The sequence below is a fragment of the Petaurus breviceps genome, unplaced genomic scaffold (assembly GCF_028583685.1).
Source record: "Petaurus breviceps papuanus isolate PSGF00001 unplaced genomic scaffold, PetGlider_PUasm1.0 90808, whole genome shotgun sequence".
NCBI lineage: Eukaryota > Metazoa > Chordata > Mammalia > Diprotodontia > Petauridae > Petaurus > Petaurus breviceps.
This window is the reverse complement of record NW_027187349.1, coordinates 2534131-2561664: the sequence shown is the minus strand read 5'-3', so window position 1 is coordinate 2561664 and position 27534 is coordinate 2534131. Positions and strand designations below refer to the sequence as shown.

Here is a 27534-nt window from a genome sequence, read left to right as displayed (position 1 = left end):
CATTTCTCAGTGGTTAAAAAGGAGTCACTAAAACTGAATTAATTGTAACATAATTGTCTACGATTAGGTAACTGATAACAATGCAAAAGGAGGACGTTAAAAGCAAAGAAATGCTCCATCACGTTTCTGGTGGTCTGTATCTGACACTTTCTATTCTGGAACATAAGGTACTCACATCAAGGAAAAATTCACACTCAATAAAACAGAGTTTGAAATAAAAAATTTAAAATTAGTAACATTTATAAAAGAGGAAGGGGAAAGGGACTGATATATGATGGCACATACATTGTGTTAAGGAATGGAAACATGATGGGGTAAGTGATTTTTAACACTGAATGAGAGGACTGAATTTAATTAGTAAATGTTTCTGAAATATACTTACAAGCTAAAAAATATCTGGTTATTCTTTTCAAAAGTAAGTTCTTTGTCTTTAAAAGTCAAACACTTTTTGAGATCAATGATCAAAAAAATTACAAAGTGATGGAAGGATTTGATGATATTTGAAGCTTTAGATAAATAATGTCCATTCAATGGACAACAACATGGGCTACACTATTGTCCACTTATCAGATCACATCTAAGTATATGGGATGTTGAGCAAAAACCAAGGGGAAAGGCAGAAATTCATGAATAATCCTTTTCTTTATTACTGAATTCTATTTTGTAAGTGAAACATCATGCCTTGATCAGAAGAGTTTGCACTGTAAAACTGATGAAGTTTGGCTTTGTTATGAAATTTAAGATGTGTATAATTCAAACATAATTGTAAAATAAACATTTCCCCTATAAACAACAGAGAATCTCCCTTTGTCATATAATTAGCCTTTGTTAATGGGATAATTCATGAATTTGCCAGTTTTTTCTCTCTTCATAGCTGCTGACTCTATCTTTCATTGTGATAGGGATAAACATTACAGTCTATATCCAGGAATGCAGCTATCCTCAAAAGTTAAGACAATCTCCCCCACCCCTCTCTCCTCACCCAAAAAAGATGAGCCGTTTAGCATTATTCAAAACCCTCTGGACTGCTGGAACAGAGCAAATAAAAGAAAGAAACAAGTCTGGGCCTAATAAAAAATAGTTCAGTCTTTCAAAACTGCCTAAATCCCAAAGCCTGAATGTCCCACACATACCTCCTAATACGGTTCATTGTTTTATTTGATTCTGTTTATCCTAATTCAGAAATGACTTGATCTTTGTATTATTAATAAGTAATCAGTGCCCTAATTCATCTGAAATGGTGTCAAAGTGTTCTACTGACAATTTGTCTCAGTCATTGCCTTTACAGGACTTGGAAAACAAAAAGAAATAAATCCTATTTTCCTTCTGAAATAAAGACAACAGAATGGATGTCCCTGATACAGCATAAATTACTTTCTTAATGAAATTTGCTATTAGTGACCTTGTCAATTACTGTATCAATTGAAAAGTAATCAATTTGACCATAACTGACCTAAGTCAAAGTATGATAAAGCTAAAGTCTATTTTTAGCTCTTACATCTTTTCTGAACCTTTCTCCCCTTTCATATATGGTCTCTCTCGCACATTTCCCTAAACTCTCTAAAACTACCTCCTACCACTCAGTGCTCAGTGAACTCAGTCAGAAAGGTGTCTTATAAATGCTTTCACACCAAAATATGCATAACCCATGAAGTTTCAAAGACAACTCTCTTAAAGATATTTGTATTTTACCCATATGAAAAGCCTTAACCAAACAAAATGAATCTTTTATGACAAGATCTGAAACACAAGCAGTATGTATGGTAGAAGTATTTTGGTAGTATGAGGACCTTTCTCAGGCCCCTGAAATCATATCATGAAGGCCTCTACATAAACTTCCTGTTCATAAAGTCAAAATGAAATTAAGTTTCTTGTTTTACATACTTGGTTAGTCCACGGGGCAACATTTGAATAATATTTTCCCAAACGGATAAACAAAATTTATCAATAGCCACTTTTTAAAGACTATCTTATCAACCTTGATATTTGAAGCTGACATCCCAAATAGGATTCTTATCGAATGTTATCAACACCTAGTCTAACCGGAAAGGAAATGGGAAGAAATTGGGCAAAAGCCAACCTTCCCTGTGGTCCCTTTTTTCCCTTCTCAATCCTTTTAGCCTGAGGGAAACTCTTGTCAAAGCAACTGACAACTCCCCTCTATGGGTATTTAAGGTTACTTACATGGTTCTGGGAGGAAAGCATTTTAGGCAGGTGTAGATTTGCCTGATAGGAGATGGTTGGACAGAAAATTTGCTTTTACTGCCAGAAGCATGACATTTCCCTCTATTTCTCATCTTTATTTTGAAGACCTACATGACTTTGTTGTTGTTGTTGGGTTGTTTTTTTTAATATAAAATCACGCCATGGAAGTCACTAACAAGTTTGGGGGTTGGCATTGTATCGTGTTAGGAAATACAAAGAAAAGAATGCAACAAATTTCTGGCACATAGTGCTTAATAAATGCTTGTTGATTTGAACAAGCCTGGGAGCTTAAGGGAGAATTTCCACCCCAATGTAATTATAGTTGTTTCTCTTTTTTAGATGGCTAATCTGGACAGCATACTAAAAGGAAGAGATATCACTTCACCAAGAAAGGCCCATGTAGCCAAAGCTATGTTTTTTTCAGTAGCAATGTACAACTGTGAGAGTTAAACTATAAGGAAAGCCAGGCACTGAAGAACTGATGCTTTTGAATTGTGCTGGAGAAGACTTGAAAATCCTTTTGTACAGCAAGCAGATCAAATCAATCAATACTTACAGAATTAATTCAGACTATTCATTAGAAGGTCAAATACTGAAGCTTAAGGCTTAAATACTTTATCTATATGATGAAAAGATATGATTCATTGTAAAAGACGCTGATGGTGGAAAAGATTGAAGGCAAAAGGAAAAAGGAATGGCAGAGATTGAGATGGATAGATGGTGTCATGGAACCAGCCAACATGACCTTGGACAGACTTTGAGAGATAGTGGAGGATAGAAAGGTCTGGAGTCCATGGGGTCCCAAAGAGTCAGAGACTACTGAATACCTGAAGAACAAAAACAACAGCATCTCCTTTAGAATTAATTCTTCTTGAGGAAAAGCATGATGTACTGATAGAGGGCTGGACCTGGAGTAAGGGTGAAATGGATACATAACTCTTCTGACACTAGCTGAGCATGAACAGGCAAGTCACCTAATGTCTGTGGACCTCACACAACACTCTAAGACTTATCTTCTAAACTATAGATAGAAATCCACCTCTCTTAGCACAGGGATTATGCTGAGGATACAAATAAAAAAGCAAATGCCACGATCTACCTTCAATATGAAGTTCCCGCTTGAAATCACAAATTCTTACAGGATACTTTGCTTATCTTAGGTAAATGCTACTGGGAGCACCTTTTAACACCTTGATAGCAGGCTCTCCAAAGGAAAAGAACTACAAAAGAGGGGATCTTAAAAATGCAACTGGAATCATTTAACTTGATACAGAAAAGGGTGGGAGGTAGCTGAAGAAGCCTAGAGTATATGACAGGTTATTGTCTAACGTTTGGCTACCAGATGTTCTTTTTCTCCAGAGGAAGCAAAATGAGGAAATGGATTTAAGCTGCAGCATAAGGGATTTAGGTTAAATAAAAAGAAGAATTTCCTCCCTGGATCTTTCCCCATCCCCACCCATTTAAGAGAGACATATGCTCAGTTTCTCCAGACAGGGCTGGGCAACTGGAAACAGTCTGTTGGGCCTCAAGCTACTTAACTTTATCACTAGAATTGTTACTTGTGGTTCCCCACACTCAATGTTATCCAGATCTTGTACAGTGTAAGATAATGCCAGCATAAATAACCCTTTGACGATTTTGCTAATACATTTGAAAAAGATGAGGTACTACCCAAGGAATGTTAAGTGTGAAAATCACCAATCTTGGTGGCACTGGGTCCAGTTGAGATCATTACTTGTCCAGTGTGGCCAATATTTTATCACAGAAGCCAGTTTTTAGTTACTGATATATAACCAAGAAAGGTTAAGGAAGAGTCACTTTATGGTCTTTTTTGTTTTTTGAGGGAAAAAAAGTAAGTTTTAATTTGGGTTCTAATTAGGGGTTGCCAATCTGCAACCTCTGACTTCACTTTCCTCTTTTCCCAACCTTGACCCTATAGTTAAGCAGAATTCAACTCTACACTGCCTTCTACTCTTGAATACCTTGCCCTTCTGTACTACTTATATGCATATCAATCAAACACTAAACATGTATTAAGCACTCACTCTGTGCCAGGCACTATGATAAGCACTGAGATATAAAAAGAAGCAAAAGACAGCCCCTACCCTCAAGAAGCTTACAATCTATCTGGCCTTTTTCCTGCCATCCACTCCTATTCCTGACTCATTACACCCATGCTACCAAAGAGAGCTACAGGTAACCTAGACGACCATGTTGATCAGCTCTACTAAAAATTTCTGTTAACTAACCTCAACTGGTCCTTTACTGTAGTAATTTAATATTTTTTTTATTTCTCCTAAAGTGAATCAGTTCAACCTATAGACTATACTCTCAAATGCCTTCCCTTACTCACTTCTCCTGTCACTAATTATGCCTTGCCAAGCCCCAAGCCTAGATTACTCCGAAGTATCACCTGCCTTTTTCAACCCTACTCTGTTGTTACTAAGCAGAATTGGAGGGCATCATGGAATTATAATGACTGAATCTACTTCATACTTACAGTTTCTAATCTAAAATGAGGCCCTAATCTAAAATGAGCAAGGCAATACTTATGATACTCCATAATTGATTCTTTGCCCCAGATACGAGGATGGGGAACCTTCGGCCTCATATGTGGCCTTCTAGGTCCTTGGGTACGGGTTTTTGACTTAGTCCACATTTTACAGAACAAACCCTTTTATTAAAGAGATTTGTTCTATGAAGTTTGGATTCAGTCAAATGACCACACTTGAGGACCTAGAGGGCTACATGTGGCCTTGAGGCTGCAGGTTCCCCACTCCTGACCCAGAAGCTATTATTAACAGCTTTTTCTTAGAAAAAGAATTTTCTAAGCCTCCCACACCACCTCTTTCTCCCACTCTAATGACTTAGGACCTCACTTCATATTTGCTAAGAAAATAAAGGTAGGGGCAGCTAGGTAGTACAGTGAATAGGGCAATGGCCCTAGAATCAGGAGGAATTGAGTTCAAATCCAGCCTCAGACACTTAACACTTACTAGCCATGTGGCCTTGGGCAAGTCACTCCACCCTCCAAAAAAAAGCAAAAAAAAATTAGAAAATAAAGGTAACTTAGACGGAGTTAAGATGGCAGAATAGAAGCAGGACCTCTTCAGGGCTTCCACCTTCCCCAGCCCATGTAAAAGGGTACTCTAAACAAACTTTGGAGCTGCAGAACCCACAAAATGACACAGAGAAGCTAACCTCCCGCTGAGAACAGCCTGGCAGGCCAGCAGGATTCGGCCAGCCCAGCGCTCTGGGAGCCAAGACCAGGCCCCCGTGAGCTGGAGGTTTTAGCCCCAGGTCGGGCCTGACCAGCCACCTGCCAGAGGGATTCCAGATCAGCAGCAGCTGTGGCCATTTCCAGATTCATCAACACATAGATGCGAAGGACAAAGTAAGAAGTCAGTGCAGTGTGGGCTTTGGGGTCAGCTTTTGCCCCCAGGGCAAGAAGCCACTAAGACCCCTCGATGGCGCCACCTTGCAGCTTCAGCTTTGGCCTGCAGACTGTAGGGGGACACAGCAACCAGTCTGAGGGGTAATCACTCTTGCTTTAACCTGCTTGGATCTGGATTGCAGTCTAGAGTAGAGGTCCTGAGGAGGGGGACCAGCTTGTTAGAGTGTGTGGAGGCCTCAGAGAGGGCACCCAACTAATACCTCTGGCAGCTTAGAAAACCCCAGCATTTGGGACGAAAGCTCCCCTGTTTGGTGGCAGAGTCCTACTGTGGCAAAAAGCCTAGGGGTCAAGTGACTGAGGGGCTATATGACCAGACAAAGGAAGCAAAACAAACAGAGGACTCCAACATTAGACTCCTATTTTGGGGACAAAAAGGAGCAAAGCATGGAACAAGAGGAAGACAGTGAAGTCAGAACTCCTGAACCAAAAGCTTCAAAGGAAAATACGAGCTGGTTACAGGCCATAGAGGACCTTAAGAAACAGATAAGAGAAGTGGAGGAAAAATTGGGAAGAGAAATGAGAAAGATGCAAGAAAATTACGAACTGAGAGTCAACAGCCTGACTGAGGAAAATTATACCTTAAAAAACAGACTGACTCAATTGGCAAAAGAGGCTCAAAAAGGCAATGAGAAGAGGAATGCCTTAAAAAGCTGAATTTGCCAGATGGAAAAAGAATCTCAAAAGCTCAATGAGGAGAATCATTCCCTCGGATTTGGATTGGAGCAAAGGGAAGCTAGTGACTTTAAGAGAAATCAAGATGATGTTAAACAGATCCAAAAAAATGAAAGAATAGAAGGCAATGTGAAATATCTCAGGGGAAAAGCCACTGACTGGAAAATAGATCCAGGAGACATAATTTAAAAATTACTGGACTATCTGAAAGCCACAATCAGGGAAAGAACCTAGAAATCATCCTCCAAGAAATTCTCAAGGAAAATTGCCCTGATGTTTTAGAGCCAGAAGGCAAAATAGAGGTTGAAAGAATCCACCAATCACGTCCTGAAAAAGATACCCAAAAGAAAACTCCTAGAAATATTATAGCCAGGTTCTAGAATTCCCAGATTAAGAAGAGAATATTACAAGCAGCCAGGAAGAAACAATTTGAATATTGTGGAAACACAATCAGGATAACACAGGATCCGGCAGCTTCTACACTGAGGGATCGAAGGGCCTGGAATAGGATATTCTGGAGGGCAGAGGAGCTGGGCTTAAAACCAAGAATCACCTACCCAGAAAAACTGAGCATCATGTTTCAGGGGAAAATATGGTCATTCCGTGGAACAGAGGACTTTCAAGCATTCTTTTTTTTTCTTTTTTTTTTTAAAGCAATCGGGGTTAAGTAACTTGCTCAAGGTTACACGGCCAGTTATTTCTGGGTGTGGTGCTAAGTATCTGAGCCCAGATTTGATCCCCAGGTCATCCCGACACTGGAGCCGGTGCCCTTACTCACTGAGCCACCTGGCCGCCCCCAACCATTCTTAATGAAAAAACCAGAGTTGAATAGAAAATTTGACATCCAGATACAAGAAGCAAGAGAAGGTAAACAGGGAAAAGAAATCATAAACCACTGATCAAAGTTGAACTTTTAACATTCCTACATGGAAAAATGATAATTATAATTGATGAAACTTTTCTCAGTATGAAAATAGTTGAAGGGAACAGAAATATATATATGTCTATATCGGAGGGTATACAGGCATATGAATACATGTGTGAATGTGTATATATGCTTACAGTTATACATAGATAGAGGGCACAGGACCGATTTAATAGGAAGGGATGATTCTTAAAAGGGGAAATTAAGAGGTGAGAGAGGAATATAATGAGAGGAGATGGAGAGAGACAGAATGGGCTAAACTATCTCATAAAGAAGAGGCATGGGAAAAATGGTTACAATGGAGGAGAAGAATTGGAAGGCAAAAGGGAATGGGTCAACCTTATTCTCACTAAATTTGGCTTGGGGAGGGAATGAAATACACACTAAACAGGGTATCTCACCCTACAGGAGAGTAGAGGGAAGGGGATGAGAGGGGGGGATGATGGAAGGGAGGGCAGGCTGAGGGGGAGGGAAGTTGAAAACATTCACTTTTTAAAAGGGACGGGATCAAAGTAGAGAACAGAACAAGTGGGTGGTGGGATAGGAGGGAGGAAAATATAGTCAGTCTTTTACAATATATTTACTATGTTAATGTTTTGCATTAGCTACACATGTACAATCTATACTGAATTGCTTATCTTCCCAGTAAGGGTGAGTGACAAGGGAGGAAGGGAATGAATCTGGAATTCAAAGTTTTAAAATCAAATGTTTAAAATTATATATACATATATACTATTATTAATACTATCTTACATGTAATTGGGAAAGAAGATATACAGGCACTGGGGCATAGAGATCCACCATGCCCTACTAGAAAAGTCTAAGGGGGTATGGGAGAAAATATGGGAGAGAGCAGATTGGAGGAGGGGATATCCTCTGAGACTGCTATTCTGGGGCGGTGGGTAGGGGAAAAACGGGGAAAAAATTTGTAACTCAAAATCTGGCGTAAATTAATGATGTACATCAGAAGTCAATAAAGCATTTGAAAAAAAAAAAGAAAAGAAAGGTAATTTATCCAGAACTCCCTCTTGTAGTTAGTCTGTCAATAAACATTTGTGAGCACTTACTATATGCCAGGCACTATGCTAAGTGCTTAGGATATGAAGAAAGGTAAAAGGCGATCCAGGTACTCAAGGAGGTCACACTGTAATGGAAAGGAAGCAACAACCAGCCAGCTTCGCACAAAAAAGCTATGTTCACAATAAAGGTGAAATAATCAACAAAGGGGAGGCCCTAATTAAGAGGGATAAGGAAAGCCTTCCTGTGGAAGGTGGGATTTTAGCTGGGACTTGAAGGAAGCCAGGGAGACCAGGAGGTAGAGATGAAGAAGAAAAGAATTCCAAGCATGTAAGACAACCAGAGAAAATGTTGAGTCAGAAGATGAGGTCGTCAAGGAAGCCAGTGCTACTGAATCAGAGAGTGCGTGGCAGGCATAGTGTAAGAAGACTGGAAATGTGTATGCTTGGGGGTTTGGGGGAAGGCCTGCTATGAAGGATTTTGAAGGTCAAACAGACGATTGTATATTTGGTCCTGGAGCGTCACTTATCTCAGAGTACCCCAACCTCATGTTGGATAGCATAGACTCTGAGCTATCCAGATTTATGTTTATGATCCAACTAATTTTTCTTAGCTCTATCCCTACTGCTGACTCAGGCTCCCATCAGCTCTTTCCTGCACTATTCCAATAGCTTACTGATAGGTCTTTCTGACTCACATCTCTCCACACAGCTAATAAAGAGAGTTTTCCTAAAGTGGCCATGTCACTCCCCCATGCAATAAATTCAGATGGATCCCTATTGCCTCTAGAATCAAATATAAACAGTTTTGACTTTTAAAGTCCTTCACAACCTTGCCTCAACCTGCCTTTACAGACATTATACATTACTCCCATCCTTCCTATGCTCTACTCTTCAGTCAGACCAGACTTCTTGTTGGCTCACATGGAATATTCCAATTCCCTCTCCATGCCTTTTTACTGGCTCTCCCATTGTGATAGTAATGGCAATTAAAGATTCCCCTGTATTGACTTGGTTTTCAAATTGATTGTATTAAAACCCAGAGTTTGTTAATCCCACCTGTGGGATGGGCTTGTTGATGTGAAAAGAAAGTCCTGAACTGGGAGGAGCTGGTGATGTAGATTTGGAGAGATAAGAGAGAGGTGGAAGATCTTTTTGGAAGCAGCACCTCGTGGAGAGAGAGAGAGACTAAGAGAATTGCTGGTGGCCGCTTTGAATTGCCCTGGACTTTTGAGACCTGCCCCCTGAGCTGCCAAGGACTGAGGAGACATGGCTGTTTTGCTGGTACTTTGTCTGTCTGTTTTGATGTTATTTTGCCAGATTTGTCCACTGGTGAAAGACTGTCCTTTTGTTGAAGAAGTCCTGGAACCTGGCTGTTCGCTAAGAAGGCCTGCGACTGTCCTGCAGACAGAGAGTGAATACTGTCCACTGGTGAGGGACAGTACTGTTGTTGCAGGGGTCTGGAGACTGTCCTGCAGACAGAGTGAATACTGTCCACTGGTGAGGGACAGTACTGTTGTTGCAGGGGTCTGGGAGCCTTTCTGTTGGTTCAGAAGCCCTGAAGAAGGATTTTCTTGTTGTATGTTTACAGAAATCCTGGGAGAGGGCTTTGCTAATGTGTTCAGGGGTTCTAGGACTGTTCTACAGACAGAGGATAAATTCATGAAGGGACTGGCAATGTATCTTGTGGCTTTGCTAAGCCTTGTCTCCCCAGGAACTAAGATTGCTGAGAACTTGCCTCGTGTCAAGATGAAGAAAAGATCTCCATTTGGGTATTAAGTGCTGTGTTTAAACTTGATGTAACTCTGGGGTAGATTCAATTGTGATCCAGGGGTGGGGAACTTTTGACCTTATGTTTGGAAACTAATCTCCATTTGAGAAGAGGGGCTTTGTGGTGGACTTAATTAAGGTATAGCCTAGGGGTGGCAAGTATTTAGAACGGAGACTTTGTAATTGATTGAATGATTGGAAAATCCTGGGGTGGGGTAGTACTTGGAGATTATTTAATCACACTTAGTAAATACTGTATTTTGAATGATGTCATGTTTTGATCTTCTCTGTTCTGGGTTTGTTACTGAATAAAATAGAGAGCACCTATGCTGGTATTTTGAACCTGGGAAGTTGCCTTTGCTTGGTATTACATTACACCCATGCCCATGATGGACCCCTCCTCACCTCTTAAAATTCCTTGTTTCTATCAAAACTTAAGTCAAGCACCACCTTCTATGGGAGGACTTTTCTGGTTCCATTAGCTGTTAATATTGTCCCTGCCAGAGTTACCTCTGTGTGTGTGTTAGTGTGTGTGTGTTTAGTTTCAGTCATGTCCACTTCCTCATGACCCCATTTGGGGTTTTCTTAGCAAAGATATTGGAGTGGTTTGCCATTTCCTTCTCCAGTTCATTTGACAAATGAGGAAACTGAGGCAAACAGGGTTAAGTGATTTGCTCAGGATCACACAGCTTGTAAGTGTCTGAGGCCAGATTTGAACTCAGGTGTCCCTGACTCCAGGGAGGTGGCACCTTTTATTTACTTTGCATATATTCTCTACATATAGATCTATACACCGTTTCTCTCTTTCCATGTAAAATAAGCTTCCTGAGGTCAGGGACTGTTTTACTTTTGTCTTCCTACAGCTTAGAGTCTAGCACAATGCCTTGTACAGTTTTGTTGTTCAGTCATTTCAGTTGACGCCCACTTGGAGTTTTCTTGGCAAAGATCCTGGAGTGGTTTGCCATTTCCTTCTCCAGCTCATTTTATAGATGGGGAGACTGAGGCAAACTGGGTTAAGTGACTTACCCAGGGTCACACAGCTAAGAAGTGTCTGAGGTTGGATTTAAACTCAGGTCCTATACATAGTAGGTACTTAATAAAAATGTCTCCTGACTGATTGACTCGGATAGAGTGGGTAATAAAATGTAAGAATACAAAAAGAGTCGCTAGCTGACTTTCCCACTCAGAACGGCCAGTCCCATTCTGGTCAGCCTCAGAGATTCAGATTTGGCCAGGAGGAATCTTGAAAGACCAAGTTAATTCAAGGACCAAACCACAAATTTGGATATCCTCCAAGGTAAATATGGACACTCCAAAAAATCTTGAGAGGCAAAGTAGAATAAACTCAGGTCCTCAAATCTATGTTTAAGTTCTAGTTTTTCCACTAACTAGCTATGTGACCTTAGGAAACACACTGACTGAATGACTGAAGCTGAGATTTTTTATCTGTAAAATGGTATAATTCTTACCCTATCTCACATGGGATTGGGGTAAGGTAAGTACCATAGAAGCCTTAAAGTTAAGTAGATAGATAGATAGAACGACAGATAGATAGATGGATAGACAGACAGATGGACAGACAGGTAGGTAGATAGATACACATATATATACACACATGTATGTGTGTATATTTATAAATATAACATGTATACATATGCACAATACAAATACATGGGCATATGTGTATATACATACATGCGTGTATATACATGTATATACATTTATATGCAAACTGTTTTTATTACCATCTCTCAGACCTATGCTGGAATGGACATCAATCTTCTGTTGGTTCCAAAACTAACCCTAATCTCCCTATGGTCCCCAGACCAGGCATCATCAAAACCATATCCTGGAATACTTTGTCAAAAGGCTTAGGGTCATAACAAGGTCCAGATCCCTTGGGCCAGGTCAGAGAAAGATCACCTCCTGCCAGCTAAGTAGCACTGTCTGGAGTCAAGAAGACCTGAGTTCAAATCCTTTCTCAGACACTTAGTAGCTGAATAGGCTTGGGTAAATCCTTAACCTTGTTTGACTCAATTTCTTTCCCCATCTGTAAAAGGAGTTGGAGAAGGAACTGGCAAACCAGTCGGGTATCTCTGCCAAGAAAACACCAAATGGGGCCACGAAGAGTCAGACACAGTTGAACAACAATAACACATACACATAACTGTCGTTTTAAAGAAAAGAATTCGAGGCTGTCATGAAAATAAAAAATCTGGTGTGTTACACCTTCACTGGGGCCCACAATCTTACTTCTATTATACATGTCCCAGCGTGTTTCTTCTCTGCTACCCAGACCTCACCTTGTGGCAGCAAGTACCATTTTGACTTTTTCTTTTTTTTTTGCTTTTTAGAGGGCAATTGGGGTTAAGTGACTTGCACAAAGTCACACAGCTAGTAAGTGTGTCAAGTGTCTGAGGCCATATTTGAACTCAGGTCCTCCTTACTCCAAGGCTGGTGCTCTATTCACTGCACCACCTAGCCGCCCCTTGATTTTTAAATTGTCTGCAATTCTGGGACACCCCAGAGTAATTCTGCAAACTCTCAATCCTAAAGAAATCCTAGAGAAAATTATTCCTACTTAGTCCTGTTACCTCATGACAAGAGTGAGCTCTTTTATTTTATATCCCAATTTCAACAAACAGCTTCACTCTTTTTTTGTTTTTTGCTTTTTATTGGACCTGTGATTTTATTGGTCTAGAGAACTCCTGATGAGGGAACTCCCTCTAATAATGCAGACCAACACCTGTTCTACAACTTTATAGGTTCAGAAAGGTGTCTGAGGAACAGAGTGAAGGGATGTACCCACAGTTACATATATGCTATGTGTCAGAATCAGGACCTGAACCTAAGTCTTCCTGTCTCCCAGGACAGTTATCTACTCTCTGTGATGATGATGAGATCTAATTAATATAGTACTTACTATGTACCAGGTACTGTGTTTCAAATATATACCATATGTGTATGTTATTACATGTGTATTCTGTATTATATACACACATATGTGTGTGTGTGTGTGTGTGTGTGTGTGTGTGTGTGTACTATTCCCCCTCGGGGACTAGGTGACACATAATATGAATAGAGTGCTGAGCCTGGAGTCAGGAATACTCATCTTCCTGAACTTAACTGTGGTCTCAGACACATACTAGCTGTGTGACCCTGGGGAAGTCATTTAACCTTGTTTGCTTCGGTTTCCTCATCTCTAAGATGACCTGGAGAAGGAGATGGCAAACCACTCCAGTACCTTTGCCAAGAAAATCCCAATGGGCTCATGAAGAGTCAGATATGACTGAACTATAACAACAACAATATCAACTATCCCCCTCCCATTCATTGCATTATAAATTCTTCAAGGGCAGGGACTACCACTTTTCACCTTTATAATCTAAGTACCCAGCACAGTGACTTTCAGGTCAGAGGTATTTAATAAATGTTTATTAAACTGAATCCTCAAACCAAAAAAACATTTGCCCTGAGAGCTTAAAGGGACCCTGGGGGCTCCTCACATAAAATCTCAGAGCTGAAAGCAAACTTAGGGGTGATCTAAGTCAATCTCTACCTGAAAATGAATCCCCTCTACTGTGATCATCCAGGCTGCATGTGGTGGCAAACCCATAAAGCTCTTAAATTAATCCTTTCCATTTTTTGAAAGCCCTAATAAGATTATTTTCCTTTATAATCAAACCAAAATCTCATGCTTGGCAAGTTATATTCACTGCTCCTAAGGTGATCTCTGGGTCCAAACAAAATAAATCTATCCTCTCCCATCTGACAGCCCTTCAAATTCTTGAAGTCACATCCTTATCATTTCCCCCCAAATCTTTCTTTCTCCAACACAAACATTCTACTTCCTTCAGTGGATCCTTTTACAATATAGTCTCCTGCTCACTCACCTTTCACCTTGCTGCAGTTTGTCAATTCCCATCTTAGATCTGGTACCTAGAACTGCATTACAATGCTACAGGAAAGAAAACCAGAGAAACATCACACCCACCTCCTGGATGGTATGATGCAATCTAAAAAGGCATTAACTTTCTGGCCTGTTTAATGGGTCATTTTAAACTTATACCAAGCTTGTAATCCTCTAAAATGCCCAGATCTTTTCACATTGTCAAAAAAAAATATTAATACTAATAGTGTACTCAGTTAGGCTCAGGTCTGCCAGAAAAAATTTTCATGAACCTAATATCCAAATCATTTCTTTCTTAAGAGAGAAAGATGTCCAAACTGGCATAGTCCCCCAGTCCTTCTGGCATGCCTTTTTCCCCCAAGAAAATTTCAGATAATATTTACAGGAATCTTGAACCAGGAAAAGATATCTTGCAATACAGCCTAAGATAACATTTCAGAACTGAGTGACTATATTGCTATGCTCTCCTTCCTGGACTATTCTCCAAGGTATCGATGAGGTTCCTTCCATAGATATATATTGAAAACCTAAACTGAACAGGAAATAGTGTGAGTGCTTCCAGTTGAATGGGAGAGGGAATTTCTCAAGGGGTGGACTCTAGTGTATTTTCTTTCATGGAATGGAAGGATTAGATTGCCCTGAGAAGAGTCAATATCCACAGTGGGGAAAGGCAAAGTTCTTATATAGATAAGGTTAAATTTTTGGTTGGGGCAGCTAGGTGGCAGAGTGGATAGAGCACCAGGCTTGGAGACAAGAATGATCATCTTCCTGAGTTCAAATCTGACCTCAGACAATTACTAGCTCTGTGACCCTCGGCAAGTCACATAACCTTGTTTGCCTCAGTTTCCTCATCTGTAAAATGAGCTCAAGAAGGAAATAGCAAAACACCCCAGAATCTTTGCCAAGGAAACCCAAAATGGGGACACAAAAAGTTGGACATGACTGAACAACAACAAAATTAGGTTACTGGATTAAGAATGATAAGCAAGGGACATCTAGGTGGCACAGTGAGTAGAGCACCAGCCCTGGAGTCAAGAGGACCTGGGTTCAAATCCAGCCTCAGACACTTAACACAAAAACTAGCCGTGTGACCTTGGGCAAGTCACTTAACCCCAATTGCCCTCCCCAAAAAAAGGCAAAAAAAAAAAAAGAATGATAAGCAAAATTTTGTTATTGTTGTTCTTTAATCATTTCAGACATGTCAAACTCTTCATGACCCCATTTGGGATTTTCTTAATAAAGATATTGCAGTGAATTGCCAGTTCCTTCTCCAGCCCATTTTACAGATAAGGAAACGGAGGCAAACAGGGTGAAATGGCTTGCCCAGGATCACATAGCTAGTAGGTGTCTGAGGCTGGATTTGAACTCGGGTCTTCCTGACTAGAGGTCCAATGCTCTATCCACTGAAATACTAGCTGCCTCCCATTCATCTAATAAACAGCCCTTTTTCCTTTTGTCCTCACCTATCCCATCCATACTTCCAAGGGGTTTTCCCCAGGAATCTGGAGTTTTAGAGAAAAATATCATTCTTAATATGTTTAGAGAAACAAAAAATATTTTAACATGCTTCCATAACACAAACTATTGTCAATTCACGCCTCCCCCCATCCTGTAATAATATAGTTGATTTTTTAAAAACCAAACTTTAGCTTTTCACATATATGCCTAAAAGCATTCATTTTATTAGATTAAGACCATTGTTCTAGCCTAGCAAGATTCAGATCTTTACTGTGATCAACATATCCAATCCCAGTTTCAAGTCTTCTCCGGATTTGATAAATGTGCCATCATTTATGCTTTCATCCAAGCCATTGATAAAGATTTTGACCAACAGAAAGCCAAAGACATTTATCTTCAATTAATTTCATTTTATTCAGTTTTCAGACCTTGACTCTCCCAGCTTGGTAACAACTATACATTTAATGGGCAGGACAACTAAAACTATATACAAGTCATTGATTAAAAAACAAACAAACAAGTATTATTCCTGGAGTTCTCCAATGAAGACCTTCTTCCAGGTTAAAAAGGAATGATTAACAACTATTAAAGTCAATCCAACTAACCAATTTTAAATACACTGAATTATGTTATCATCTGGCTCCCATCTCTCCATCTTCTCCACAAAGATAGTATAAGATATTTTTCTTCTCGGGGCAGCCAGGTAGCACAGCGAGTAAGAGCACTGGCTCCAGTGTTGGGATGACCTGGGGATCAAATCCGGGCTCAGATACTTAGCACCACACCCAGAAATAACTGGCCATGTAACCTTGAGCAAGTTACTGAACCCCGATTGCTTTAAAAAAAAAGATATTTTCTTCTCTAAAGCTTTGCTAGGAATCTAGGTAAATGATATCCACAGCATTCCCTTTATCTGCTGATCCCTCATCTGAAAGGCTCTTAAAAGTAAGATGACTTGCCTAGGGACAAACAGCTAGTTCGTAGCAGAGTTTAAGAGTAGAACCCAGGTCTTCTGACAGTTAATCTAGTATTCTTCTTCCTATGCCACAGTACCCATTTCTTATTAATACATTTTGTCAAACAGCAATAATAATAGCTGATTTTTATATGAGACTTGAAAGTTTGAGATGTAATTTCTTTCCTCAAAGCAATTCTATGAGGTTAGTAATAAAGGTATTATTATTATTTCTGTTTTATAAATGAGAGGGAAACTGAGACTCAGAGAGATTATTACTTACCCAAAGTCAGATAAGAATCAGCAAGTGTCAAAACCAGAACTTGACAATCACTTGACTATAAATCTAGTGCCTGTTTCAGTGAACCCTGTTACCTCCCAATACCAACTTCAAATGAAAAGTCTGATTTGCTTTTTTGTTAATTTTAAAACTTGATTTTAATTTTATACATCCATGAATCTCAAAGGACTTTCTTGTACTTCACACTACTTCTTTAATTCTAGTAGCCCAACACAGTCATATAAAAAATGACAAACAGTACCGTGTTTCCCCGATAATAAGACCTATCCCGAAAATAAGCCCTCCCCTTACTGTGTAAGATTCCTCTAAAATAAGCCCTCCCCCGAAAATAAGCCCTATTGAGATTGCTACTGTAGTGAAGGTGATCCCCTGCGCTACACGCTACATTACGGTACCCTCTGTATGCACCGTCCCACCACCATGAAATGCACGCCACGCTCCGAGCTGCATCCAATCAGAGCTGCAGCAGTGAGCGCGTCATCCTGTTCTTCCCCAGTGATTTGCTTATTGAATAAACGTACATTTTTTTGTTCACATTTACCTGTTTATTAAAATTGCTGTCAATGTTCATTAAAATAAGCCCTCCCCTGAAAATAAGCCCTCTGGTGTTTTTCTGTCCAAAAAAATTTAATAAGACAGTGTCTTATTATCGGGGAAATACAGTATATTTGTAAGGAAGTGATAAAAAGGTGTGCTTCCATCACAGTGAAAAAATGTCTTAAAATACATTATTCTGAAGATTATTAGAAACTACTGAAACTGTATAAAACAAGACCCTGGAATTTTTCTTTTCTGAATCTCATCCTTCATGGTGTTAATTTAGATTCACAGAAGGGACCTTAGAGTCCATAGAATCCAGATCCATCTAACAAATGAGGAAACTGAGCTTCAGAGACGTTAGTGATTTTCCCAATGTCACACAATTTAGTGAGTTGCAGAGCTGGGACTCTAGCCTAGGTCTTCTGACTTCCAGACCAGCTCTTTTTCCTCCCATCTCTAAAAAGAGAAATGCAGTTCAAAGGCTGACTCTAACCTCCATTACCTCTCTAAATTATATTAAATAGACAATGCCTCAGTGCTGCACTTTTAGCCTTTAGCCTCAGACATTGAGTGTGACTCTAGATCCCTGACTAGCTTTTCAACTCAAATCTGAAATATAATGGGGTTCTTCCAAAGAATTCAAACTTAATTTTCTAGGGATTCTAATTCACTAGATTTTCAGAAGTTTGCCAACACAGGCACACCCATCTACACAAGACACAGAGGGTGGACCCCAGAATAAAGCTTTTTTTTTTTAATCATGCCTGCAAATCCTCTCCTATGTATCTGATGGTTTAACTGCAATCACTGTAACTCAACAGCAAATATTCTACTAATAACGGTTAATCTCTCAATTATGAAAACTAAAGGAATGTAAGATACTTTTGCCATAAAATTTTCTTTTAAAGATTCCAAGTTCAATTAGATCCTTATATGTATGAGGGATTATTTTTTTTAATGCAGCAAAGAAAGGTCTCCGTGTTTATGTAAGGACTTTCTATTTCATCTCTGCTCAAAAGTGCAACTAGAACTGGCCAAAAACTTCCCAGACTGTGAAATGGAGAAAACATAGATTCCAGCATAATCGCACTTTTTCAACAAAGAAAATCAAGAGGCCAGTCAGAAAAGGCTCCTATGAATTCTAAGTCCATTACCACCAGGGAAAAAAACAAATCTGTAAATATAATTAATTCAAAATGAATGCCAAAGACCCAGAAAGAAAGAAAACCACTCAGCTAATAGTTGTCTGCAGGATACCACACCTTCAGGAATTTGGAAATAATCAGATGTTTGGCACAATAATGCCAAAACATAGAATGGTTGACTTTTGTTTTCCACAAAGTTCATCTGGCTAACTGTTTTGTAATTTTGTAGATACATCCTTGATCTTTACTCTGTTATCAGCCAGCTCCCTGGTCATGCAATTATGCAAGATATTCATGAAATCAAAGGTTATGGGACTGCAAACACATGCAACCAGCTAAAATACTAAAAACATACAAAGTATGAGATAATTTTTCACCCAGAAGTTTGATATTCTGTAAACATTTGTTCATTCAACAAATATTTATTGAGCATTACTATCTTTTCCCTCCTCACCTCAACCAATACTGACATACTATAAACTCCCAAAGGCCAGAGACCATGTCATTTATATAGGTCAATGGTCTCAAGCTTTTTTTGATCTCAGGATTTCTTTACTGAGGATCCCAAAGAGCTTTTGTTTATGTGGGTTATATCCATAGATATTTACTACACCAGAAAGGAAAATAGCTTAGTATTATTATGAAAATTGCTTTAACTAATTTTTGTTGTTCAGTCATGTTCAACTCTTTGTGACCCCCACGTGGGGTTTTCTTAGCAAAGATACTTAGTGATTTGCCATTTCCTTCTCTGGCTTATTTTACAGGTGAGGAAACTGAAGCAAAAAGGTTAAGTGACTTGCCCCAGGTCACACAGTTAGTAAATGTCTAAGACTAGTTTTGAACCCAGGAAGATGAGTTGTCCTGATTCCAGGCCCTCTGCCCCTTATAATCTCACAGATCCCCTAAAATGAACTTTGTAACCCCGAGGGCTCCCTAGACCACACTTTGAAAACCATTAATAAAAACACTAACATTTTGCATATCATTGATATGTAAGAAAATAGTTGTTGAATGAAAGAATGTTGAATCTTAAACTAACAGACTGAGCCCTCTTCAGAAACCTTACTGCAGACATAGAACATGTTCATAAGAGACTTTACTTCCTTTATTTCATTCATTTCATTTACCTAGAGGCAGCTAGGTGACACAATGAATAGTTCCAGACTTGAAGTCAGGAAGACCCAAGTTCAAAATCCTGCCTCTGTCATTTAATAGCCATGTGTCCCTGGAGAAGTCATTAACCTCAGTTTCCTCATCTGTAAAATGGGGATGAAAATAATAATACCTACCTCACAGGATTCTTTTGAGGATCAAACGAGATAACATATATAAAATGCTTTGAAAACTTTAAAACACTATATAAAGACTAGCTATTGTTGTTATTATTACTTAGTATTACTTTGATTTGCAGTATGGTATAGTGAAGATATCTCCAGATTTGCACACAAAAAATCTAGGCTTTAAATTCTGGTTCTACTACACATTCTATGTGGTATCTCAGATAAGACACTTACCTTCTCTGGCGTGCAATGTCTTAATTCAGTTGGATTTTGTGATCTTTTTTTTTTCTTTTGGAGGGGGGAAGGCAGGGCAATTGGGGTTAAGTGACTTGCCCAAGGTCACATAGCTAGTAAGTGTTAAGGATCTGAGGTCAAATTTGAACTCAGGTCCTCCTGACTCCAGGGCTGGTGCTCTATTCACTGTGCCACCTTAATTGCCCTGGCTTTTGTGATCTCTAAGGTCTCCACAAGAACGTAGACAGTTTTCATGAGAGGCTGTCAACAAAAATAAGCATCACCTTGTGGTCATGCTTTTGGTGACTGGCTTGCCAAAATTAGCTATTGTGCTTCATAAACTGTCCATGGCCAAGGCCAACTTGGTAGACTCTACCAGAGCTTACAATCCACCAACAGGGTTTCTGAAAACTTAGGGTCTCCTCCATGCCATGGTAAGCCATCAGTGTAGGTCACATCGGTGGGGGTCACTATTTCCCATGAGTATTAAATATAATAAAATACAATGCCTGGTCTGTTAGAAAAACCAGAGTTTAAATTCAGACAATTTCAGAGCTGCGTCAACCTTTTAGTGTTGCTATGGATTAAACTATTAATATGGTAAACAAAATGATATCATAGCTTCTTTAAAAATTGTTAATTGTTCAGCAGCTAGGCTGCACAGGTTGGATTTGAAATCAGGACAATCTGAGTTCAAACCCTGCCTTAGACAATAACCGCATGAAGCTGTGTTGTCACCCTCACCTTACTTGCTCTCAGTTTCCTTGTTTATTAAAAATGCAGATAATAATAGCACCTAGTTCCCAGGACTGTTAGGATCAAATGAAATCATATGGAAAGAGCCTTACAAACCTTGAAGTGCTGTAGAAATGCTGTTATTATTGCTTCCATTATTATTGCGCTCATTCTATTTTAGCCTTACAAACAAACACCCTACAAGCAAAAATTCTGACATTGCTCCAGGGAAGGAAAGAAGTCACCCTTATCCTATTTGTACAAAAGCTATACAAAGACACTCAGAAAACCCAAATCTCTTAAGTATTGGCCAGCTTCCTCACAAAATTGCATTTTAACAGCTTCCAATTTCTAAGCTAGGTGGCACAATGAATAGAGCACTGAGCTTGGAATCAGGAAGACTCCCTGAATTCAAATGTGACCTCAGACATCTATAGCTGTGTGACCCTGGGCAAGTCACTTAAGCCTGTTCACCTCAGTTTCCTCATCTATAAAATGATCTGGAGAAGAAAATGACAAACTACTCTACAATTACACATCTGAAAATGTCTCTAGTAGCAATGTTTGTGAAAAACTGGGTGTGAAATTAAGGGGAATGAAAACACACCAGGATGGTTTCCAGAAGCATGAATCACAGGTGATTGCTGTCTACTTGGAAATGACCTTAACCCATTTACCTGCCTTCCCCAAACTTAGCAGACACTACCACCCTGTTGGCATTCAGATTTAACACACGTGTGTGCTGGCACACCTCTATCACTGCCCTCTTATGTCAGGCCCTCCATGAAACCTGACTTCACTGCAAATTGCCCGTAGCACCTCTAACATTTCCCAGACCTCCATTCACCACAAAGCATCATTTTATTTAGCCTGAAAGGCTCAATTCACACACATAAATGCCAATGTGCTTACAATGGATCTTCAAAAGTCACTGAACACAATAGTGAATCACATTTTTTGTGTACCAGCTCAAAGGAGCCATGCGGAACCATCCAAATCTTTGAATGGGAGCTATTTGCTAATCTTTAAATAGAGATCATCAGAGTTCATTTATAACCTTTCTAAACTGTCATTGCTACCATCATTCACTACTGCAGTCTCCTGTGACAAGCATTTCTCACCTTCTTGACTGGCACTCCTCCATATGCCACACCCATACAGAAAGGTAGGTCTAACTTTTTGAGACCTGGAAGCATTTGTTGCCTCTACACATCATATAGGTCAGACTTCTAGATGTGGGCCCCTCTTACTCCATGGAAAATTCAAGAGGGAAGAATGAGGATGAAATTGGCAGCAGCTTTCCTCTGATGTGCCTCATTCTTACTATTTCTCTTCCCCAACATATATCCCATAGCTATTACTATCCCTAAGGAAGCCTCAGCATATGGAACTTCTTTAAGGTTGGGAGTTAGAAGATTTGGGTTCTCTGGGTGTCTTTATATAGCTTTTGTGGAATAAGGAAAGGGTCACTTCGTTTCCTTCCCTGAAGTAATGTCACAATTTTTGTTTGTAAGAATTTGGGTTTTTTTTTTGGGGGGGGGGTAATCTATGGAAGAACAGGACTAAAATAGAATAGAATACACTACAATGGTAACCCAAGAGCAGAAGCTGGACACATTAATTTGTAATTTTATCATCTGAATGTAAAGAACTGTTCTTTCCTAAGCAGAGAGCAGAAGGCTAAACAAATTCTGCAGTCTTAAAAGTCCCTGAGCCCTCGTCCTTCCTTCCAACCAGACTGAAGAGGGAGTAGGAAGTAGCCGGTGATGCCCTATGTAGCCACACCTCATTTTTTGCAGGTGGCTTTACTGCACTTTGCAGATATTGTCTTTTGACAAATTGGAGGTTTGTGATAACTCTGTGTCAAGCAAGTCTATCAGTGCCATTTTTTTTGCTCACATCATATTTCTGTGGGACATTTTGGTTATTCTCTCAATATTTTAAACTTTTTCATTATTATTATTATATCAGTTATAAGGCAATTAGGTGACACAGTGAATAGAGCACTAGGCTTGGAGTCCAGAAGACTCATTTTCCTGGGTTCAAATCTGGCCTTAAACACTTACTAGCTGTGTGACCTTGAGCAAGTCACTTAAGTCAGTCTACCTCTGTTTCCTCATCAATAAAATGAGTTAGAAAAGGGAATTGAAAACCACTCCAGCATCTATGCCAAGAAAATCCCAAATGGGAGCATGAAGAGTTGGACACAACTGAACATCAACATTATCTGTTATAGTCACGTATGATTAGTGAACTTTGATGTTACACTTGTAATTGTTCTGGAGTTCTGGTAAACTTGATAAACATTGTGTATGTTCTGACTGCTCCACCAACCAGTGGTTCCCATCTATCTCTCTGTGTCTCCTTGGACCTCCCTGTTCATTGAGACACAACAATATTGAAATTAGACCAATTAATAACCCTACAATGACCACTAAGTGTTCAAGTGAAAGGAAGAGTCATGATGGGGCAAATTTCATTGTTTTTTTATTTTAAGAAATTGCCACAGCCACCCCAACCTTCAGCAACCACCACCTTGATCAATTAGCAGCTGTCAATATCAAGGCAAAACCCTCCACCAGTAAAAAGATTTCAACTCACTAAAGGCTCAGATGATGGTTAGCATTTTTTAGCAATAAAGAATTTTTTAATTAAGGTATGTAAGCTGGGTTTTTAGACATAATACTATTACGCACTTAGTAGACTACAGTATAGTATAAACATAACTTTTATATGCACTGGGAAACAAAAAAATCACTTTATTGTGATATTCACTTTATTGTGGTAGTCTAGAACCAAACCCACAATATCTACTGAGGTATGCCACTTGAAAACTTTTTTGAAAGTGATTTGTTTCATCATGCTAGTATCTAGAGAATAAACCTTGATCTTACTCTGTACTGAGGACACATGTATAAGCAAAAGAAAAAAAATCTGAAGTTTCAAAATGAAAAGAAAGCAGCCAATATATAAAGCAATTGTTTGTTATCTGTATGATTATACCCCACAAAGTTGGCCTACCAAGAGCCCACCAATGCAAATAACATTGTTACTTTATTATAATCAAATTCTAACAAAATATATTTTAGTCAATCCTGAGGATGGGATGAGCTCAGGCCTAGTGTCTGGGTTGAGTTTTTGTTCTTTACAAGGATTAAGTATCAAAGAGACATGTTATTCAGCATATACAAACATATGCAAATTGTTTACTTAAAGAGACAAACCCTTAGCAGGAACAGGCCCCCCAAAAAGGCATGGAGTTAACAGCTCTACTTAACTGCTTTGGGAAAATGGCAGACAAGAGAATGAGGAGGAAAATCTTAAGAGGAGAAGAAAATAGAAAAAGAGAAGGAGGAGGAAAGATCCAATCATATAGCCAGAATGAGGCATAAAAGATACATAACCAAAGCGGTACTTTTGTATCCCTGAAATACAAAAAGAAGAAAAGGTAGATCTCCAGAGTCTGTTATGTTATAGACAATGTAAGGAGGATTTACAAGAAAACAGAAGTAAACTTTGAACAGCATGAGATAATGTGGAAGGATCTTTTTCAATGGAATGGATACCCACATAGATTCACCAAAGCAACAGGGGATTTTTTTTTACCTTTGAACCTAATGTCCACCAATTCATAGAAGCTATCCCATTAGTTGTGTTTCTTTTTCTGGCTCTAGAAAATTAGAAGCGAGAAATTTCAGGGGATTTAATTCTTTATCCCCCAGGTTCCAGTTCTGGTCCATTACCCTTTCATACATATACCTTACAATAATAGGGTTCAGTATTTTCCTGTAGCCTGTGATATGGTAAAACAAAGGAATAATCTTAGAGACAGAAGACCTAGATTAAGATCCAAGCTCTGCCTCCTAAATGGGTGATCATAAACAAGTCACTTAATCTCACAAAGCCTGTTGCCTCATCTGTAAAATGAGACGTTGAACTAGAAGAGACAAGGTCTAAGATTTCATCTAACATTCTATGATTCTGTGAGGTGGACTGAACCTTTCCTAACTGTGGACTTTTTAAAAAAATAAACAATCAGGGCAGCTAGGTGTGGCAGTAAATAGAGCACCGGCCCGGTAGTTCAAATTCGGCCTCAGACACTTAACATTTACTAGCCATGTGACTTTGGGCAAGTCACTTAACCCCAATTGCTCTGCCCTCCCTCCTCCAAAAAAATATTTTAAGTAAAAAAGAAATAATGTCTAATTTGAGCTGAGAGTTACCTTCTCTAGCTACACCTTATACTACAGATTAGGGGGTCCTTAGGATGAAAGAGAGGTGATAATAATTCTTCCCCTCCTTCTTCCCTTTCAAGATATTAGTAGATACTTTGACCCATATCTTCTTGTCCAATGGTCCTCAAATTTTTCCAGTGATAGAGTCCTTCAGTTTAAACAAAACTTTGGCAGAGCCTCTGTAGTAAAACCCTCTAAAATTATTATACTCCATGTTTATTAACAATATAAGGTTCATCAAAATTAGACACTATTTAAAAATATTGTTTGCTATGTGAGATGGTTCTTTAGGAGATATACCGGAAAAAATATGAAGAAGTAAAAAGCAAAAGACATCAATAAAATTTAATTTAAAAAATGGGATATCACAGGGTTCTTTGAAGGGCAGCTTGAGAAACAATGTTCTATTCAAGTCACCAGATCATCACTTCAAATTGCCATTGGCTGAATCTGTACATAGTAAATTGGGTATGTTCAAGATTACTTCTAACTTGTTTGGGTGGATTTTTTTTTTCCTTGACAGGAATGTGGAGAGAAGGAACATCCATTTACAGGCACACTTTTTATATCACATTATTCCCCTTCATCATCTCATTATGTTTATTTTACCATGTTCCGTCTGTCTTTGTCTCTGTGTTCCTGTCTCTGTGTCTCTGTCTCTGTCTCTCTCTGTCTCTGTCTCTCTCTGTCTCTGTGTTCCTGTCTCTGTGTGTGTCTCTACGTCTCTCTCCCTCTGTCTCTGTCTCTGTCTCTCTCTCTCCATCTCTGTCTCTGTCTGTCTGTCTGTCTCTCTCTTAATAGAAAAATGAAATATCTGGGAATTTTGATTTCTGAAGCAAAGATCCTCAGACTATCACTAGATGAGTGAAGTCTGAATCTTCATATTCCAGTTATTGACTGTATTCTCCTAGATGCTTCTCTTTCCATCAATGTCATCCCCTCCTTAACTAAATGAATTGGCCATCCCATTAAGACACCTGCTGATAAGTTTTAACCTTGAGATATTTTGATGATATAAGTTTTAACCTTGAGATATTTTGAGTGATAACTTGGTTGGCCAAGTTCTACATTCTATCCCCAACTATTGTGTAACATTTCAATAGCTTGTGCCAAATTAAACCAGAGTCACCATTTGAAACATTCAGGAAAAAATCAAGAGGCTATTTTACAAGTAATTTTTTTAAAAACTAACATTTTTCTCTTTAGCTCATCTAGTGAATCTTGACATTAGACATTTGATCATTGCTTTATTCAATTCAACACACATTTATTGTTATTGTTTAGTCGTTTTTCAGTTGTATCCGACTCTTTGTGACCCCATTTGAGGTTTTCTTGGCAAACATATTAGAATGGTTTGCCATCTCCTTCTCCAGCTCATTTTACATATGAGGAACTGAGGCAAACAGGGTTAAGTGACTTGTCCAGGGTCACACAATTCAAGTCTTCCTGACTCCATTCCCATTGCTCTATCCACTATGCCACCTAGTTGCCTAAACATTTGTTAAGTATCAATTAGATATAAAGCATCGAACTAGCTGTTGTGGACACAAACATGAAAAATGACAGCCTCTTCACCTTCTAGGAGTCTATAGTTTAGTAGAAGGGCCCAAATGGTTGTAACATATTAGGAAATAATTAAGTGCAAGGGAGAGGTCAAAGGAGCTAGTGACTTAAGGAAGTGTATCCTTCTACATCACAAAGTAAAAAAAAAGATTAAAATTGATCTTGAACATTAGTGAGCAAAACCCCAGCAGATCTATTGGGTTAAGGATTTAAAGCTCTTTGTTTATGACCCAGTCAATTGCAGCTCTTGGGAGAGACTCAGAGATCTCCACAGAAGAAGCAAAATAGTAGGTGCTCTTTGATCATTTTACCTGCTTGTCACTAGGATCGTCAGGCTGCCCCCTATCACAGGTCACAGCAGCACCTTCTGATGCCTTACTAGGCTCCCAGAAGTCCCCCTTTATTTCACCATATGTTCTTGTTCTCTCTCTCTCTCTCTCTCTCTCTCTCTCTCTCTCTCTCTCTCTCTCCCTCTCTCTCTCTCTCTCTCTCTCTCTCTCTCTCTCTCTCTCACACACACACACACACACACACACACACTCTCTCTCTCCCTCTCCCTCTCTCTCCCTCCCTCCTTTTCTCCCTCCCTCCTTCCTTCCCTCTTTTTCTTCCTTTTCCTCTTCTTCTCCTTCTCCCTCCCTCCCTCTCTCTCTTCTTTAAAAAAAAAATATAGAAGAGCAGGTTAAGAATAAAGTAGCTGGAAATTTTGAACTTCGAAGCAAAGATCCTCAGACTATTTATTTATCAAGTCCTATTTGTGCTTGCCTATGAGGTCAGGTATGTCCCAGGGACACAGCAACAACATCTGCCACAAGATCAAACATTTAATGGGTATGCCAAGAGCTACACTTATTCCCCAAAGGTTAGTCAATTCCCATCCCTTCTTATTCCCCGATCTTGGTGACACTTAGCCTTTAACAACAAATCCCCTAGCTTCATTCTAGTTCTCTGCTCTCTCATTCCCATCCACTTCAACCCTATTTTGCCAGTGTCACACTCTGGATCTATCTACCCCTTCTATTGTGTCCTCCAGAATGCCCATTCTATAATTAACAAATTTCCTCTCTCGTCCCTTCTAATTTCTGGCACTCTCTGAGATGTGGTTCCCCATAACGATACTGAATCCTTGGTCATCC

The 27534-nt window shown here is 39.3% G+C and overlaps 1 protein-coding gene across 2 annotated transcripts in view; it reads right to left on the bottom strand.

Annotated features, from left to right (window-relative positions):
- The window catches only part of FNDC1 (fibronectin type III domain containing 1), a 129663-nt gene that overhangs the window by 86789 nt on the left and 15340 nt on the right, over positions 1–27534 (bottom strand). The window lies entirely within an intron of this gene.